The 20,153-nt window shown below is 44.7% G+C and overlaps 1 protein-coding gene across 9 annotated transcripts in view; it reads left to right on the top strand.

Moving 5' to 3' along the window:
- Positions 1 to 20,153, top strand: part of PPP6R3 (protein phosphatase 6 regulatory subunit 3) — a 144,388-nt gene that overhangs the window by 35,292 nt on the left and 88,943 nt on the right. For all 9 annotated transcript variants that reach the window (XM_080815910.1, XM_080815913.1, XM_080815914.1 and 6 more), the window contains exon 2: positions 14,163 to 14,312. The gene's annotated coding sequence lies outside the window, so the exon portion shown is untranslated. The remainder of the gene's footprint in view (positions 1 to 14,162; positions 14,313 to 20,153) is intronic.

The following is a 20,153-nucleotide window of genomic DNA, read 5'->3' as shown; positions in this document are numbered from 1 at the left end:
TCCAGTCTACGACGTTAAAAGAATCGATAGATTCCCCACGCATCACTCTTTTCCCTTCTTGTGTTCTGTCTGCGGAAGACCTGGGTTGTTTTGTGGTCTCCCGATGTTTTCTCTGTCCTGTTAGGAGGTAGCTGTAAATTTCTCTGTGGGAGGGGTAAACTGTGTCGTACTCTCACTGCTGTTGCTTCTTTGGTTATGATTTGTGTCTGGAGGCTGAATGAAAACCTGTATTGAAATTTTTAAAGGGCTTCCAGCCTAAATCATACTGAAATTCATTCAGGTTAGAGCTGTTTTATACTTAAAACGTAATGATTGTTTTGGACTGTGCATTCTGCTCCTTCACTTTCTGTGTTCGTGAGGTCATGTGAGAGTGCATTTTCTGGGTTTGCTGTGGAATGACAACATGTTGACTGTATGCCTTGTCATCTTGAGTGTATATCACACCCTCTCTGGTTGTTTAATAATGTTGTGGGGCGTACCAAAACGAGGTCCAGCTCTCATTACTTAGACTTTCCGTGTTTATCCTCTACGTGCTTTTTTCTCTTTGTACTGTCCACTAACTTTCCTTCTCTTGTGACTGATTTTTTTGAATTGTAATGACCAATGTTTTAAGAGTTGATGAGTCAGAATCTTAAGTTATTTTTAGGCAAATTTGAATTTCCAGTCTTCCCCAGTCTCCGTCTTTCTCTTCTGACAGAAATTTTGGCCGTGAGAAATTAAAGAAATTAACGACAATGGGATTAGAATGAACATTAAAGAAGTAGGTTATTTAAGATGCATGTGTGTCTACAGTTTAAACGTAGAAAATTTTCTTCATACCAGGTGTATTGTAAAAGTGTCATCCAACTTCGAGAAAGAATTACATTTTTAGTGTTTTGTTTTTAAGTGAGCACACGCTGATGATACTGATTCTTGACCATAATTCATTCAGCAAATATGTCGGTGCCAGCCCCATGCCAGGCCCAGCACTTTCCATGCTTTAGTCATACGTGGTTAAAAAAGATGGCCAAAGGGGCACCTGGGTGGTTCAGTTGGTTAAGCGTCCGACTCTTGATCTCAGCTCAGGTCTTGATCTGAGCATCCTAAATGAGATCTCAAGCCCATCTTGGGTGTGGAGACTACTTTAAAAAAAAAAAAAAGGCCATGGTGCTGGTGCTTTTGGTGAAATGCCCAGGACAGTGTCTCAGTAAGGGATATAATCAGGATACATACATAATCTTAAAATTTTCTACATGTAATCAATATAAAAATTATTACTTTTTGAAAAGACTATTTAATAGAGAGCGGGCACGTGCAAGTGGGTTTGGAGGGGGTGGCAGGCCGAGGGAGAGAATCCTCAAGCTGGGTTCCTGCCAAGCGTAGATCCCGATGTGGGGTTTGATCCTGCCACCCTGAGATCATGACCTGAGCCAAAATCAAGAGTTGGACGCCCAGCTGGTGAGCCACTCAGGTGCCCTATACAAATTTTAGTGAGTTTTTCACTTCTGTTATTTTCACTTCTGTTTTTTGTACTAAGCCTTTGAAATCAAGTGTGTATTTGCCACTTACAGCACACCTCAGTTCAAATTATCTACGTTTCAGGTGCTCCGAAGCGTTATGTGGCTGCTGTCGTGGACCAGATCGATCAGAATTATTATCATCATAGCTCCCATGGAGTAGCAGGCTACACTGACTAGGAACCCAAGTAAACAGTGACTTAGAGGGCAAGAGGAGACCCACAGAGATGAGCTCGGAAGGTGTTTCTGCTCTCTGGGTGGTGGCAGAAAAGGGAGGAGGGGAGACACTCAGAAGGTGGAACTGATGAATTGCATTGGGAGGGAAAGGAAGAGCCAGGGCAGTTTCTAACCTCCATCTTCCACAACTGGGGTGTGCCTTTTCTGAGACCGAGAGCAGTTGGTTGGTGGTCAGTGTTGGTGTATGATGGACGAAGAAAAGCTTTGTTTTGGAGATACTCACTTTGAAGCACTTGGGGCACTTTCAAGGGGAAAGGTCTGCTAGCAGTTGGGTGCCTGTGTTTGAAGTGCAGAGATGGTCTTTTGTTTTTGTTTTTGTTTTTCCTTAAAAAGATTTTATTTGTTTGACAGAGAGGAGATCGCAGAGCAGCAGGCAGAGAGAGGAGGAAGTGGGCTCCCTGCTGAGCAGAGAGCCCGATGCGGGGCTCGATCCCAGGACCCTGGGATCATGACCTGAGCCGAAGGCAGAGGCTTTAACCCACTGAGCCACCCAGTTGCCCCTGGAGCTATTTTTAAAACCCACTAAAATGGCTCCATTTATTCAACAGAAGTTTCTTTTATTTAAGTCTCCTGGGTTTTGTTTCTGTTGCCGGGGCAACAACGTGAATGGAACAAGTGTGAGTTGACACCCCAGCCAATGTGGTCAGCTCTGGAGATTGTACTAGGTGGTGCCCACAGTCTGAACCCTGCATCAGCCACTACCTTAGTAGGGGTGCAGTAGGGGAGAAAGGAGAGGAGGAAACCTCCAGTGGAGGAGACCAAAGTAGCCAGTGAGGAAACAGGGGCCTATGATACCAAAGAAGCCAAGTGAGAAGAATGTTCTAATAAGGAGGGTCTGCTGGTCAGCTGTATTGAAAGCTGCTGAGTGTGAGGGTAAGATGAGGACAGAAAGAGTTCCATCTGGCTTTGGCCCCATCTGGAGGTCACTGGTAACTCAAAAGAGCAGTTTCGGTTGAGTGGTGCAAATAGACACCAGATTGGAATGAGTTGAAGAGGGAATGCTCTCAGACAAAAGGCTCATTTTCTTACTTTGAAATAACCACTACAAATCATTGAGAAGACCAGCCCAATAGAAAAATGGACAAAGGATATAAACAGCTAGTTGGCAGAAAAGTGAAGTGTTAAATGGCTCTCAAACACGTGAACAGGGCTCAGAAGAGAAAACCATTAAGGACATGGGTGTGGAGCAGCGACGTTCCCTCGCTGCTTGTGGGAGTCTAGGTAGGTATGACCTCCATGGAGAGCCATTTGCCTGCCAGTATGTTCTTTTTTTTTTAAAAAAGATTTTATTTATTTATTTGACAGACAGAGATCACAAGTAGGCAGAGAGGAAGGGATGCGGGGCTCCATCCCAGGACCCTGGGATCATGACCTGAGCTGAAGGCAGAGGCTTAACCCACTGAGCCACCCAGGCGCCCCCTGCCAGCATGTTCTAATTAGAAATGCACACTTGACTCGACAGTTCCGCTCCAAGGAAATCTGGCATTTGTTTGTAATAGTAAAAAATGAAAACTAACTGGTCATCAGCGGTGGCCTAGTTAAATCAGCTGTAATGCAAAGGAAAGTCTGTGTCAGGTAAAGCATTTTTTCTGCAAGAAAGCAGAATTTGTTTTTGTTTTTTTCCTACCATGCTGTAAATCAATCAAACTCTCTGAAAGTGATTTTCTCTGTGTTGAAAGATGGACAGAAATGTTAGGTCTGGTATGGGCCACAGAAGGTATTTGTAAATGTGTCTTTGAATAACCTTGTTAAGCTTTTCATTCTGCCTTGATCTTCTGCCTCTTAACACATTTCACATAAGTTGTTAATCTAAATTCCGTTCTCTGGATACCTGTTAGGATTCTTTTCCAAGGACCCTGTCCTGTTTGATGTATGTACCCCCAGGAAAGGTGGGTGTGGTGTCTGTCACAAGCTTTGGGGATGAATTCACACTCTAGGTTACAGCACCTGAAAATAACCACAGCTGCTCTCAAAGGGCATTAAATTGTACTTGTACTCGGTGTGGGTCACTGACAAAGCAAGCATATGATAATGTTGGAGAGCCCAGAATGTAGCAGTGGGGATTACACAGTCCGATGTAGGAGGAAGGCTTTCTTGGTCCACTTTCTATGGGGGAAAGAGATGGTACAAATCTTTGCGAGCTCTGTGTTCCGTTGACCTCTCTGTACTCTGGCCTTCTTCCGAGATTGTGTTCACATGCGGACTTAGAGCAAAACAGAGGGTGCCTGGGAGGCTCAGTTGTTGAGCATCTGCCTTCGGCTCAGGTCATGATCCTGGAGTCTTGGGATTGCGCCCCACATCAGGCTCCCTGCAGCGGGGAGCCTGCTTCTCCCTCTCCAGCTTCCCCTGCTTGTCACTGTCTCTCTCTCTCTGTGTCAAATAAATAAATAAAATCTTAAAAAAAAAAAAAAGCAAAATGGAAAACCAGGCACACCTGAAGAGACAAATCAGTTTCCTAGCAGAATACATGGGTACTGTACGGGACTCTATACTTTAAGACCTCGGTTAAATTTACTTAATTTCTTAAGCATTTAAGAGTGTGATTATTCATCGATTTCTTTTTCTTCATCTCTCTGAGTATCCTGGTTTCACTTGTATTTTATATTTTAAGAAATTTAGAATTTAAAGCGTGTTAAGGGATAATTTAGTCTAGTCCTCTCCTTTTACAGATAAGAGAATAAGTTTAGAGAGATGAATTTCTTGCTCAGAAGTTGACTAAACCGAATCTGTGTTCTCTTGAAGTCTTCGCCCTCAAGTTTCGTGGTGTGTAGGGGGCAGTGTGGCAGTGTGCCTCCTCCGGGGGAAGTAACCTGCTGTAATTGTGAGGGAGGCGTGGTTGTCATTACGTTGCCACATTTCTAATGAAGATAGTTCATATGCTGCCCTAAATTATTTACAGTCACAGAGACAATCTAGCTGAACTTTTTTTTTTTTTTTAACATTTATTTTGTTGTTGTTGAGAAAGTTGCCTGGAGATGAGAACTTACTCATGGCAAGATTATAAACCATAAAGAGTTATTCTGTACTTCGATTCTAAGGTGAGTCAGAGCAGTGATGTCCGCTAGAGCTTTGTATAATGATACTCGTTATCCATCCTCAGTGTGGCTATTTAAATTAAAACAAAATTGAAAATTTGGTTTCTTAGTCTTACAAGCCACATTCCACGTACTTAATAGCTATGTGTGACTGGTAGTTACTGTATTAGACAGCACAGTTCTGGGGCACTTACCTTTTTTTTAAAGTAGGTTCCACACCCAGCCTGGAGCCCAGAGCAGGACTTGAACTCACGACCCTGAGATCAAGACATGAGCTGAGATGAAGCATCAGATGCTTAACTGGACTGAGCCACCCAGGCGCCTTGCACTTAACCTTTTTAAAAACAATTGTTTTGAGAACTGCGGAAGCATTGTGGTAGAAACCAAGGCTTATGAGTAGGATTAGAACGGCCAACTAAAAATTAGGCTTGTGTTCAAAGCTAGGAGGAGAAATGTACTCTTGGAGCTTTTTGACAGGGTTATAGCTGGTTGTGGCATGGGCCTTTTCTTGGTTCATACTAAGTCCATTCTTTAGGAAAGTAATCAAGAACCTTTTTGAAGATCTTTTCTTTATTATTTCTTTTTCTTTTTCTTGTTTTGCCAGTGAAAATCCCATTCTTGGGTTGAGTTTTCAGTGGACAGATTCTTTCACTTTCAGGGTGCTTAGCCCACTTTTCAGTCTCTGGACTTTTCTTTCACTTACTAATCACTTGGTTACCAGGGTTCCCTACAAAAAGTTTTGATGTCTTTCTTGCAGTTATACTCTGGATTATGGAAATTTCAGCCTTTTTTTTTTTTTTAAGATTTTATTTATTTATTTGACACACAGAGATCACAAGTAGGCAGAGAGGCAGCAGAGAGAGAGGAAGGGAAGCCGGGTCCCTGTGGAGCAAAGGGCCCGATGCGAGGCTCGATCCCAGGACCCTGGGATCATGACCCGAGCTGAAAGCAGAGACTTAACCCTCTGAGCCACCCAGGTGCCCCGAAATTTCAGCTTTTGCATCAAATGCAACTTGATCGTTTATCATGGCTGAGCCAGTTAAATACAGCTGGCAGTTGGGATCGTGTGCTCTTCTGTACCATTGCTCTGCATCTCCGTACACTGTTGTAACAGGCCGAGTTGGTTCTCTGGGCTCTACTTTACTGGTGCTAATTTACTAATTTATGACTTGGCTTCATTTTAATAGCAAGTTAGATTGGGTTGGCTTCATGCATGACTGCAGTGATTTGGGTGCCCATTAGGGCGCATAGCCAGACGATGGTGTAATCCAATCAGGGGCCAAATTTTTACCTAAAGTACTTTTCATGAATGATTTTTGTTCTTAAAAAGTGGTACTATGGATTTACCTTGGATGCTTTATACTTTAATAAAGTCTTTTTTTTTTTTTTGCATTCTTGGTATAGTTTTCTTTTTAAAGATTATTTGTCTGAGAGAGAGAGTGAGCGAGAGCGAGCATGAGCAGGCCCAAGAGAGCACGCACAAGCAGGGGGAGGGAGTAGCAGGCTCCCTGCTGCTCAAGGAACCTGATGTACTTGATCCCAGGACCCTGGGATCATGACCTGAGCTGAGGCAGACGCTTAACCAACTGAACCAGGTGTCCCGGTATAGTGATTTTTTTTTCGGTATAGTGATTTTTGATTAACGATTTAGAAGTCTTGGCGTTCTTGCCATGGCTTGTATTAAAATCATTGGTGTTTCTGAAGTCAGCTGAGTTATGTGTGTGGATATGCGTATTTAAATATAAATATTTACATGCAGATATATGTTTTTTTCATGCAAATATATGTTTAAGTTTTTGTTGAAAGATGCCCTGAAGTCATCCAGAGTATTTATTTAGATTTTTTTTCCTCCCAATTATGAGTTATTTGTGTGCTCATTTTGGATGATTTTTGTATTCAAATTTTTGTGGACTTTATAAATTACTCATAGTGTGCTAGGTGTTGAGGATAAAATAGTGAATAAGACCTCAGAGAGATGGGTTGATTTTCCATCTCTTTATAGTCTATCTCTTTGGACGTGGATGTTTGGGAGAACATGAATGAGCACCCTTGCAGAAACGGGTCAGGATCCGTGTTAAATGCCGCTCTGATTGAGGGGTCTCCCTGCGGGCTTCCTGACGTTAGTCAGAAGTAGAGTTCCTTGCTTTTATGTGTTCAGGCTTTGGGGTGTATCTCCTGTTTGTAATTGAGAAGATGTTTATTGTTCGTGCTTGGTGTGTGATACAGGAGAACATGCTTTCTTGCATGTTCTGTAAGAGCTATGGCTTCCTCTTGTGAATTTGCCTCAGTGAGGAATAAATATCTTGGAATCTGCATGACAGCACAGAGCGATTTTCGTTGCCTTTTTTCCCAAGATGAGTTAAAAAAAACAATACCACCTAGTTCACATAAGGTTTATATGGAGTAAGTTCTTTCTTATTATCCTCAACTATAAAATAGGAATTAATACCTACGAGGATTGAAAGCTCTTGTATAACTAGCACAAGGATTTGTAAGGGTAGATGTTCATTCTTGCTGTTCTCAAGTTCTGTGACTAAGCAAGTACATATTTAGATACTGTTGAGTTGAGAATCTGTTTTTTCACTGTTTTAAGCTAAACCAGTCCTCATTTCTGACTGATATTTTTATAGTTATATTGTTCTTGCATTTTCCTTATTGGCCTTGGTCAGAGTATTGAAAGTGGAGATGTTTTGTGATAGGGTTGGGTTGTATGGCTATTGAAGAAAATGTAACTCCTTTAAGGAATTGTTGGCAAAAATAAATATAAAAGTGTATAAAAATATAAAACATAAAAATGTATAAAAAATTAAAAAAAACCCTCTTTTTAAAATCTTGATTTCCTTTTTTGAAGGGGCTCCACTGGATCCATTTCCTCGGAGGGAATAATCTAATGATGCCAACTCTCATAGACTGAATGTTTGTGTCCCCCCTCAAGATTTGTATGTTGAAAACGAATCTTCACACCTCATCAGTGTGACGGCATTAGTGGGGGACGACCTTTGGGAGGTGATTAGACCATGAGGCTGGCACCTTTGTGAATGATATAAAAGAGACTGTAGAGATTTGCTGTGCCCTTCCTGTCACGTGAGTACCCAGCAAAAAGACAGTTGTCAGTGAACTAGGAAGCAGGTCCTTGCCACACACTGAATCTGCAAATGCTGTGATCTTGGACTTTTCCAGTCTCTAGAACTGTGAGAAATTTCTCTTTTTTAAAATAAGCCACTAGCACGGTATTCTGTTACAGTGGCCTGAATGGACTGGGACATCACCTGCTAGAGGTCACGTTACATCATTTACTAGCAAGTCCCTGCTTTTCCTCCTCTAGCTCCCCACACGCTGTGCTGGTGCTCCCACTCTTGTAATACTCTGCTCTCTGGCCAGGCCCTTTCCTTATTACGTGAAACTCAGGGTTTCCTACAAGTTAACTACCTGGGGAGGGTCCCCCCTTTTGGGGGAACCACTTTTCTTCATCCTCATGGATTCCGCCATCATCTGTATGTTTTAACTTGCAAAGGAAACACCTCTCTTTGGTGTACTTAGCTTTCCCCCCCATGGTCTCATGTCGTCGCTTGTTTGGATACTGGCGATATTAAGTTCTTTCCAGGCCGGGATGAGGAACTCTTTTGTTCATTTCCTAAACAGTGCAGGTCTCACTCCTCCCTCACTGTCAGCAGCCGCTCTGTACCCCGGGGCTTTGAGCCCACCCCCCGCATTTTACTCCTCTCCCCATTTATTCTTTCACCCAGTCCCTCTTACTTTCTGGAATTTAATCAACTCATGCCTGTAGCCACTGGCACCGTATTTAAGGCCTAGATTACTTTGTTTTTATGTTAGGGTCATAAATTACTGAGACAGGAAGACTCTTTAGAGTGAAGTAGCCCAACTCTTTATTTCATAGATGAGGAAATAGCTGGGTGCTCAGGCTAGAAGACTCGGGTCCCGAGCTAGTGTGTTGCTGTTACGGCTGTCTGGTCCCAACACGTAATTCCTTTACCCAGTTTAGCATTCTTCTCAAGAGTTTCTTAAAGAAATCTTCTTGTCAGAGTGTTTCACATTTATACTTAAGAGTAAGCTAGTTCTAGCAGGTTGGCTGGGATAAGCAGCCTCCCTTAGCCTCCCCATCCTCTTTTCCCAAAGGCTCCTGTAATTCTTTGAACTCCGTTAGCCAATTAAAAAATACATATATTTACCTCCCTGTATCTGAAGAACATGTTTTTTTTTTTTTTTTAAGATTTTATTTATTTATTTGAGAGAGAGAGAGAGAGCATGAGAAGTGGGAGGGTCAGAGGGAGAAGCAGACTCCCCGCCGGGCAGGGAGCCCAATGCAGGACTGGATCCCGGGACTCCGGGATCATAACCTGAGCTGCCTAACCAACTGAGCCATCCAGGCGTCCCTGAAGAGCGTGTTTGAAAGTTCATGCTTGCGTGCTTGTGTGCTCATTATTTATTTATCTGTTTGTTTATTTATTTGAAGTTTCAAGCGTATCTACTGATTTCCTGTTGTGAAAAGATGTAGAAGGTAGGGATTAGCTCTGTTCTCCCCTCTCACTTCCCCATCCTTCCAAGATAATTTCACTGCAGTTGTGGTTAAATCAATATTTAGTTTTATCATTATGACCCTGTATGCTATTTATAGGTTAAGTGGTGAATTACAGATACTTTCCTAAACAGCTTGGTTTTCCCTGGAAGTATATTACTTTTCACAAAAATTTTATGTATTTGTTGGAGTCATCTCTAGACCCAACGTGGGGCTCGAACTCTGACCCTGAGATCAAGCATCACATGCTCCCCTGACTGAGCCAGCTGTGTGCCTGCCCCACCACTTTAAAAAAAAACATTAACCACTTTAGCCTCAGACTTTTAGCCAGTTGGATGTTTAGGTATTCTGGTATTCTCTCAGCCTTATCTTTTTGAAGAATTCTTTTCCCGCTCCATTCTGGCCTGTTCGCCTTCCCTGGTGGGAGCCGGTTGTCTCCTTGGATCCCAGGGGTTCTTCTTGCCTCTCTCCTGTTCCCTTGTTCTCTGCTGTGTTCTTTGTGGTTGTCCCTCTGTGGCAGTGCAGCACAGCCTCTCTGCTCAGTGTCTTCTCTGAATAAGTTGTGTAGGAGGTTAATCTTTCCTCCAGCTTGTACTTTTCTGTTTGTTTTGCCCTTTTTATGATCGTGGCTTTCCTAAGATATCTGGTGATCTTTGGTTTTCCTTCATATTTAAAAGTCAGGGATATGTACCCACAGCACATAGAGTTGAATTGTATGAAATTACCATCTCTCCCAGCTTTCTCTGCTGTCTGTGGACGTCCTTGGCTCTTAGATCTTCATTTCTACATCACATTCTCCACTGAAAGAATTCGGGCTCCTTGGAGAAATGGATGATTTCAGAGCTGGGGCAGAGAATGTTCAGGATGAATCTGGAACATGTTTTTATGCCAGGAAATAAGGAAGTGCTCAAAACGTATGAAAAGCTCATGGGAGTCTGCTTGAAGGGACTGTCGCTGGCCGAACGTGGGACAGCTTGAGCATCAGAGTGGATAATGGTATTAATAAGAATCTGTGAGTCCATACTGTTAAGGAATTAAAGGATGAGTGGGAAGAAAGGGGCATACCTTACTAAAATTAGAATGTCATCTAATGGAGGAAGGAACTGTAGACTTACACACAAAAAAATCACTTTATAACCATCAGAGAACAGTTGATTCAAAGATTGTCAGTGGGTAGTAAAACTACTGAGTGAGTGTTTTAAGAAACATAATCTCAAGATATCTTCCCACAGGTTATTTACTCATTGATTACTCAGGGAAAAATGGTTATTCTGTGGTGGAGAAATACAGCACATCCCATCTTAACCTGGTGATCAGAATGCTCACCAGTAATAGGACACATGCCGTCCTCTTAATGTTACAGTCTAGGAACAACGAAACCTCATTTATTCCTACAAGAAATGCATACCCAGTTTTCCTCAAAAATGTCAGTGCAATGAAAGACAAAGAAATGATGCAGAACTTTTTTAGATAGAAGGAAATAAAGGAGATAGGGGATAGGATCCTGAATGAAGGTGAGGGAGGATTGCCACAAAGGACATTATAGAACGTTTGGCAGAATTGGAATATGAAGTATTTAATCCAACAAGTACTGTGTTAAATTCCTGACGTTGATAGGTGTACTGTGGCTGTGTGAATCAGTGTCTTTGTTTTTAGGAAATACACACTGAACTGTTTGGCAGAAAGGTCAGTGATCTGCAGTAGCTATCACACGTTTGGGGTGTTTGTGGGGGGGTGGTGGTGGAGAGGGGGGTACCCAAGCAAAATTGACACAGCGATCTGTTATGAGCTGAGGGGAAAGCTTAGTGGGAGCTTCTTGTATTGCTCTTGTAGCTGTTGAGCAAAGTTGTGATGAAAAGTTGTTTTGTTGTTCTTTTTTTTTTAAATACTAGTTTTTCAGAGTGGTAGATTAGAGGCTCCCATCATGGGAGGGGCTCATTGGCTCTGAATTTTCCAGCACAGTGACTAGCAGTGCTTCTTTGGTTGGGAAGTCCCTGGTGTCAGTATTTTCAGGTTCGTTCTTCTAAGGGTCATTTAGCTCACTCTGAAGACATTCGTGTCTTCTGCCTGGCTGGGAACGTCAGAGCCCGGGAGGAGAGTCCGGCTGGAGCCGGGCGGGCAGTGGGGTGTGCCTGTCTCAGCACTTACCCTGCAGTTTACACAGCCCCTCTGTTGGGACGGCAGGCTGTCCCCAGCTGTGTTGGCCGGGCCCTCCCAGTGCACTTGCACCACGCATGGGCCTGGCATGGGCTGGGCAGGCTCGGCTCGAGAGGGTGGGGATATTAGGGAGCGGATTGTTCAGTGAGTAACTTTTTCAGCCAGTACTCCTTTTGCTCCCTTGTAGCACCTCCAGTTTTGTTGCCTTCTCCTGGTTCCTTGTGGATTGTGTCTTTAAAAAACAAGGCAAAACACCCCGAGTAGTCTTTTCACTGTAGACCTGGAGGTTTTCAGGGGGTATTCAGTAAACACTCGACTCAGGAGTCCCACTACTGCACTTGGACACTGTTGCATTCTGTTTTCCTTTGTTTGGTCTTGTTTCTTATATTCTCACACTTTGGAATTACTGTATTTTTTTTTTAAGATTTTATTTATTTATTTGTCAGAGAGAGAGAGAGAGAGAGAGAGCCAGAGAGTGAGCACAGGCAGGCAGAGTGGCAGGCAGAGGCAGAGGGAGAAGCAGGCTCCCCGCGGAGCAAGGAGCCCGATGTGGGACTGGATCCCAGGACGCTGGGATCATGACCCGAGCCAAAGACAGCCGCTTAACCAACTGAGCCACCCAGGCATCCCGAGAATTACTGTATTTTTTACAATCAGTATTATAGGCCCCACTCTTTTCCCTTAGTAGTCTAAATGAATGAAGTATGAGCAATTACACAGAGTCCCTACTCCAGAAAAGTGGATTAAGTCTCGGTACACTTGTTACTCTGTAATAAGCACCCAGATTCATAATGCTATGAGCACATTTGATAACTTTTTTCTTTTGGCTTCCCTGGATGGGAGTGTGTGGCATGGGGAGGCAGGCAGGTTGGTCCAACTCTGATGGGAGCCTGTGACCTACCTACAAGTGGGGGCAGTGGGTGGTCTTGGCTCTTAGAAGAAACAATTCCAGATTGTCTTTGACAGCCCTACAACCACTCAAACTTAAATGCTATTGTGTGTGTGCGCACGTAAATGTGCTTTTTGTGGAGCATGTAAAGTCATCAGATTCTTAAAAGGATCTGGAACCCTGAGCACACAGAACAGTTGGGATGGGGCTAAAGTTACCTACAACATTTAATGATGTACTTTTTACAGTGACATGTTAACGTGGTCTTGTGTGGGGACTGTAGTATCACATGGTGGTGGCACATGGTCTCTCATAATTTAAAGCAAAAATTCAGATGATCAATTACATTTTTTCAAGTGTATGTTCAGAAAGCATTTGACTGGTAAAGTGTTTAGAATTAAATAATCTTTTCTTGACCTGGGTTTGTTACTGTTTTGGTTGGTTCATTTTACTGTTTTAACAAGTAGTCAGCTGCTAGTCAGCATTGTTTCTGTTTATTACCTTATTTGTTGGAAAACATTGACTTGAGTGTAGTGAGTTTTATGGAAGAAACACATCCAATATACATACATATGTTTTGAGATGCCTTGTAGACTGCATTCTTGTAGGATTTTTAATTAGCATATTGTCTGTAGTTTGGAGTTTTGTTGTTGTTGTTTCCAGTGCAGTGTTATCAGTGAAGTGCCTTGAAGATGGTTTATAGTCCTTTTAATGTGCAGCGTTTGATTAATTAACATTAGGGACATTTTATTTTATTTTATTTTATAGAGAGCGAGTGAGAGCCCATAGCAGGGGGAGGGGCAGAAGGAGAGGGAGAAGCAGACTGCCCACTGAGCAGGGAGCTGGACAGGAGGCTCAGTCCCAGGACCCTGGGATCATGACCTGAGCCGAAGGCAGCCGCTTAACCCAGTGAGCCACGCAGGCGTCCCTAGAGACAGAGTTTGGCTGTCGTTAGTACTTCAGTGACTTCAATATTCTGCTTACATTTCCTGGTGAAATTTATGGTGTTTAGAGGTATTACATGGGACTACTTGGCTACTTTTTTTAAAAAAATTAATTTATTTATTTGACAGACAGAGATCCCAAGTAGGCAGAGAGGCAGACAGAGAGAGAGGGGGAAGCAGGCTCCCCGCTGAGCAGAGAGCCCGATGCGGGGCTCGATCCCAGGACCCCGGGATCATGACCTGAGCCGAAGGCAGAGGCTTTAACCCACTGAGCCACCCAGGTGCCCCTACTCGGCTACTTTTAAAATTTGGTTTAGCATTTTAAAGTGTGGCGCCATTATAGTCAGCCCTGTGTTGATTAAGAATATCATTGATGGGGCGCCTGGGTGGCTCAGTGGGTTAAGCCTCTGCCTTCGGCTCAGGCCATGATCCTGGGGTCCTGAGATTGAGCCCCGGATCGGGCTCTCTGCTCAGTGGGGAGCCTGCCCCCCCGCCCCCGTCTCTGCCTACTTGTGATCTCTCTCTGTGTCAAATAAATAAATAAAGTCTTCTTAAAAAAAAGAATATCATTCATGTTTTTATAAGATAAAGATAAGAGTATATGTATTTTTCTTACTTGTTCAGTGATAATGCTATTATGATGTCTCTATTTCTGGGTTATTGTTTAGGATAAAAGCTGAGGTAGAGGGATGACAGTGCTTTCCTTTCCTGTCTTCACATAGAAAGAATTTCAGCGAACTAGAACTTCCCGATTTTCTGAGGTGCGGTTCTGTGTGGGATCAGGACCCTCCACCAGTGTCTGCAGTGGCAGCTGTCATCAGACGGAAACAGAGCGCGCTGTGAACATTCGCTCTTTCTTCCTTGCAGGAGAGTCCCGTCCGCTCCCACGTCCCGCCTCGCGCCGGCTGATCTGCTCATGCGGTGAACTGGAAGACACCCGGTACCAGCATAACCTGTAATGGGCAAGGAGCCACCGAGAAGAAAACATTTCTTTTAATTTTTAAACTTGGTTGGAAGGTAAGACCATTAAGAGGATCAGGAGTTGCCTTCATAGTTGCCTCAAGGAAAGCAGTTCTGTGGGGGCCCCGGGGTGGAGGTCGGCGGGGCTCGCCCGGGCAGCGTGTGCTTCCGGGGCCCTGCGGTACTTTGAGGAAGTGCAGTAGCAGCCTCCGCGGTTCGCTCTGGACGTTTTGGACTCTGCCGCCCCCGATCCGTGGGGTTCCTCTCTTCCTCGGGGGGCTTGATCTGGGTGCTGAGGGTAAGCCCGGCCTGGCAAGCGGGGGGAGCCCGCGGAGAGACGCTGCTTGTGCGGACCCCGCCGCTGCTTCCAGGCTCCCCGCAAGGGCGCGCGCAGGCGCGTGGCGGGGCTCGAGCCTGAGGTTGCTTTGTTTCCTTCGCGGCCGGCCACAGGCCGCCTCGGGCATTTAGCCGGCCCTCTGACTCCTCTCAGGTCCTCACCGCTCTCATCTGCGACCTCTTCACTGAAACTTTCTGTCAGGGACCGGAGGTCCACTTGGCGTATGTGACAGCTGGCCCTGCAGAAGGTGGCCGCGTGCTGGTGCTGGCGCTCTCGGTGAGCGGCTCGGACAGCGCCTCCCTGGCCAACAGGGCACGTTCCTAATCCGTGTTCATTTGCTCCGTTGTGTCTTGAGGAGACAGTGGGCGCGAACCACGGAATGGTCAGCGGTTCAGGCTTCCTTCGCTCGGGAGACAGTCCGGTCCGGTGCTGCGGCAGGTGCGTGCCGCGCCCCCCGGGGCAGTTCTCCCCCCAGCCCCGCAGGAATGACCCTCCTCCCCCTGCGGGCCTCCCTGGGGCTCCTGCGGCGCGCCACCTCCTGGGCCAGAGGGTCCAGAGTCTTTGATAGATCTTCTGACTTCTCCAGCGTTTTCTCCGCATTACTCTGTAAAAGTCTGCAGGGGAAGAGTCTTCCCCACGTACTCATTCATCTCTTGGCGCCTTGCCTGGTCAGGCTTTGTTGTGGTGGTGGTGGTGGTTTTGGTTTTGATCCTGCCCTTGTTCTTTCTCTTTCTCTGTCAGAGCTCCATCCTGGCCCTGTGGGTAAAGCCTCTTGTTTCCCACCTGCCTGGCCGTGTGGAGAATTCAGCCCGCGGTGAGGGTTTAGGTTTGAGACGGTCGGGGCCATGTCCCGAGAGCTGCGGGCTGACCAGCAGGAGCCCTCGGCGCGCGGAAGGCGCTTTGTGCCGCACTTTGCCTCTCTCCCCAGCGGCTTCAGAGCCGCGCCTGATGGGAACAGGAGGCACTAGCTTCAGGGCCCACAGAGACCTCGAGCTTGAATTCAGCTGGTTGTTACAGGTTGGACATCTTTTTTACGTTTTTTAAAACTGTTCTCTGCAAATTGTAAGTTACCCACTTTTCTATTGTGACACTGGAGTTCAAAGAATGATTTATCTTTATTTTTTAAAGATTTTATGTATTTATTTGACAGATCACAAGTAGGCAGAGAGGCAGGCAGAGAGAGAGAGAGAGGGAAGCAGGCTCCCCGCCGAGCAGAGAGCCCGATGCGGGGCTCGATCCCAGGACCCTGGGATCACAGCCCGAGCCGAAGGCAGAGGCTTTAACCCACTGAGCCACCCAGGCGCACCTGTTTTTATTTTTATATGTTTTTAAAGATTTTTATTTATTTATTTGTCAGAGAGACAAAGAGCGAGAGAGCACAAGCAGAGGGAGCAGCAGAGGGAGAAGCAGGCTTCCCACTAAACAAGGAACCCAATGCGGGGCTTGATCCCAGGACACTGGGATCATGACCTGAGCCAAAGGCAGACGCTGAGTGGCTGAGCCACCAGCCACCCAGCTGACCCTCAAAGAATGGTTTTTTTTTTTCCCCAAAGAATGATTTTTAAAGCTGTTTGCATAATAAAAATTGAGATATAATTAACATATGACATGTGAGTTTCAGGCAGACAACATAGTGATTCGATATTTGTATGTATTTTGAAATGATCACCACAGTAGGTCAAGTCGATATTCAGCATCACATAGTTACATTTTTTTTCTTGTAATGAGAACTTTTTTTTTTTTTTAAAAAGAGGGTGATGGGAAGAGACAAAGGGAGAGGCTCCATGCCCAGTGTGGAGCCTAACAAGGGGGCTTGATGTCATAACCCTGAGATCATGACTTGAGCCAAAATCAAGAAGCAGGGGCGCCCAGGTGGGTCAGTTAGTTTGGTATCCAGCTCTTGGTTTCGGCTTGGGTCATGATCTTGGGGGTTGCGGGATCAAACCCTGTATGGGGCTCCGTGCTCAGTGGGAGGTCTGCTTGGGATTCTCCTTCTCCTTCTCCCTCTGTCCCGCCCCCACCACCCTGCTCATGCACATGTCAGCACACACACTCTCTCTCAAAGAAGTAAATAAACAAATAAAATCTTAAAAAATAAAACAAAAAACAAAATCAGGAGTCAGATGCTTACCTGACTGAGCCACCCAGGCACCCCTGTAATGGGAACTTTTAAGATCTCTTGTAGCAGCTTTCAAATATGTAATTCAATATTATTAACCACAGTCACAGTGCTATACATTGCATTCTTTCTTTCTTTCTTTTTGTTTTTAAAAAAGATTTTATTTATTTATTTATTTGAGAGAGCGAGCGAGAGCACCATCAGAGGCAACAGCAGAAGCAGAAGCAGGCTCCACGCTGAGCAGGGAGCCTGGCGTGGAGCTCAGTCCCAGGACACTGGGATCTGACCTGAGCTAAAGGCAGACACTTAAGCAGCTGAGCCATCCAGGTGCCCCCATACATTACATTTCATGCCTTATTTTATGACTTGAAGTCTGTACCTTTTTACCCCCTTCACCCATTTTGTCCACCCCCCATCTTAGGATTTCATTATTGTTATGTGCATTTGATTCCTCTTTTACTAGGCCTCGGCTCTCTTTCTACTTATTTTGTCAAACCTTTCTGTATTGTTCTAGTTTCTCTGTGGCCACTCTTTTGTGAACTCTTAGCATATCTCATTAAATTATTTAGGATTATTTTTTCTCTTTGAGTAGATTTAAGTATTCCAGGAACAAGGAGTTTTGACTTCTACTTTCTGTCTCCCCCTGCCCAAGATTTTATTTCTTTATTTGACAGAGAGAGAGAGAGAGTGTACAAGCAGGGAGAACAGCAGGCAGAGGGAGAGGGAGAGGGAGAGGGAGAAGCTGCTCAACAGGGAGCCCAACACGGGGCTCGATCTCAGGACTCCAGGGTCATGACCTGAGCTGAAGGCAGATGCTTTACTGACTGAGCCACCCAGGCGCCCCCTACTTTATACCTTTAGTATTTTTTACATAATAGGTATCATTAATTGTTTAGTGGTAGGGTTGAAATTTCAGAAACATTTCTCAGGATAACAGTTTTAGGACTTTCTCCCTTTCTTTCTCTCTCTTTTTAAATTTTATTTTGTTTTTCTTTGCTGACAAAGACTCTTAGCCGTGGCAAACTGTGGAACAGTTCCTTACCATTTAGCTGTATTCCTGGGTTTTGTTTTTTTTTTTCTCTTTCTTTCTTTCTTTTTTTTTTTTTCATTTCCTCTGCTCATCAGATGCTGTCTGATGCCAGGTGAACTCTTCTGTAAAGAAGTTACCCATTGGGGAGCCTGGGTGGCTCAGTGGGTTAAGCCTCTGCCTTCGGCTTGGGTCATGATCCTAGGGTCCTGGGATCGAACCCCACATCAGGCTCTCTGCTCTGCGGGGAGCCTGCTTCCTCCTCTCTCTCTGCCTGCCTCTCTGCCTACTTGTGATCTGTGTCTGTCAAATAAATAAATAAGATCTTTAAAAAAAAAAAAGAAGTTACCCATTAGTCTCCAGGAGTCCTAGAATCAGTGGAGAAGGATTCCCAGAGAGGAGCAGCATTTTAAATATGGGGTCCTTTAGATCAGAGGTTGTTACAGTCCAGATAGGAAATACTTCAGGTTTTGAGAGCAAGAGGCAAAAGAGAGGATATTATATAGGTATTTATAAAACAAGAGGTCAGGGTGCCTGGGTGGCTCAGTTGGTTAAGCAACTGCCTTCGGCTCAGGTCATGATCGTGGAGTCCTGGGATTGAGTCCCACAATGGGCTCCCAGCTCCACGGGGAGTCTGCTTCTCCCCCTAACCTTCTCTCCTCTCATGCTTTCTCTCACTGTTTCTTTCTCAAATAAATAAATAAAATCTTAAAAAAAAAAATAAAACGAGAGCAAATTTTCACAGATTTTATTGATGAAATTAAAAATATAAAAAATACTTGAGTTCAGTATTTTGTAATACAGATCAACTAAGGAGAAGAATGGAATTCTTTTTCTAGGGGGATAACATTTCACCTAAGTGGTGTTCGTAGCCAGAGGTCCCCGTCTCAAATTCTACTACAGATGTTCATCTAATCTACTAATGGTGATCTATAATGCGATTTTACATATTTCATCTTTGAAAATGTCTTTTACACAAATAGGTGCTGCCACATTCTGGTATCAGTCTCTAAGCATGTATATTCATCACTTGGAAGGCATTTATAGAATTCTTTTAGATTCTCCTCTTGCTGTTTGCCTTTTAGCAGGTCGTTACATTGTAGGTTAATTACTTCCAGAGAACGGTTAGGAAAATCCTCATTTGTACAGCTCTATGAATTTTGGAATAGGAAACTTTCCTTTACATTTGCATTAAGTTCTGAAAAATGCTTTTTAACTGTAGTTTGAGCTCAGAAAATGTCACCACTGCAAATCTGTATGGGGACAGAGATGTCACTTCACTTTAAAGCTCTGACAGCGTGGGAAGTATATGAAGCAGCTTGAATTTATGATCCCAACAAAGTCAGTACTGAAATGACCTCACCACAGCAGAAGGTTTTTGGCAGATTCGGTGCTGGTCAGCCATGCAGTTTTAGGTTGAATTCACCAAGAAACATCAAGATGTCAGCCAAGGCCAATTTCCAGAGCCATTCAGTGTTTAGTGATAGCGGTTGAGCATTGTTCCCCTTACTCAGCAGAATTTCAGTCTTGGTCCTGGGCTCAAAAAGTTGCAAAAACCATGAACCCTTGAGAAGCCATTACGCAGCTTGCGGGTGATAGAGAGTCCGCCAGAGTAAATGAAGTTCACTGTCGACGTTACCGGTTCAGTAACAGGTGAGGAAATTATAAAAACCTCTCGAAGGAGCTGTTGATGAAAATGCAAAGAACTATAAGCTTTGAACAGTACATTTTCACGGTTTTGTAAATTTGTCCAACTAAGCCATTTCTTTGCTCTGCACGTAATTTTCCCACCGTCAGCTGTCACCTGTCACAGCAGACTTGCCTGTACGCTGTAGCGACATCGTCTTCCCTCCGCTTCTCTCGGAACGCTCGGCCTATGGCTCTGTCATGTGGGCTGTGCATGAAGCCTCGTCTGTCGTCATTTCAGACTCCTCAGCGGGGCTGCATCCGGTGCACAAACTCGAAGGAAAACTGTCCCTGGCTGCCCCGCCGCTTGGCTGGCAAGTCACTGGGAGACCAGCTTTGTTTGAAGTTCATCTTCACCTTCTGTTTTTGTGAAGTCCTGTTAAGAGCTACTCCAGTGAAGATGTTTGGGTGTTTATGTGGGGACGTGCTGCGGCCACCACGGGGTGCAGGTGGCTACGTGTGCGAGGGGGCTCCCTGCCCTGACCCTGGTCGGTGCGCCTGTGCGGCAGATGCGTCGTCTGATTCCATGACACGGGAATCCCCACCCCATGCTTCTGACAGGCACAGCAGTCCAAGTCCAATGGTTCTTTTCTTGTTTTGACATGTTGGGGATGCGAGGATGATGATAAAATGTCGCAGTGCAGCAAGTGGCCCTCAAGGCACCGTGGAGTTCTGTGTCACTGTGATCTGGAAGGTGTCTGGTGGAGCAGCGGTACGGAGTGATGGGTG

Source organism: Martes martes (genome assembly GCF_963455335.1).
Source record: "Martes martes genome assembly, chromosome: 10".
Classification (NCBI taxonomy): domain Eukaryota; kingdom Metazoa; phylum Chordata; class Mammalia; order Carnivora; family Mustelidae; genus Martes; species Martes martes.
The sequence above is the reverse complement of the archived record's forward strand: the minus strand, read 5'-3'. Positions and strand labels throughout refer to the sequence as shown.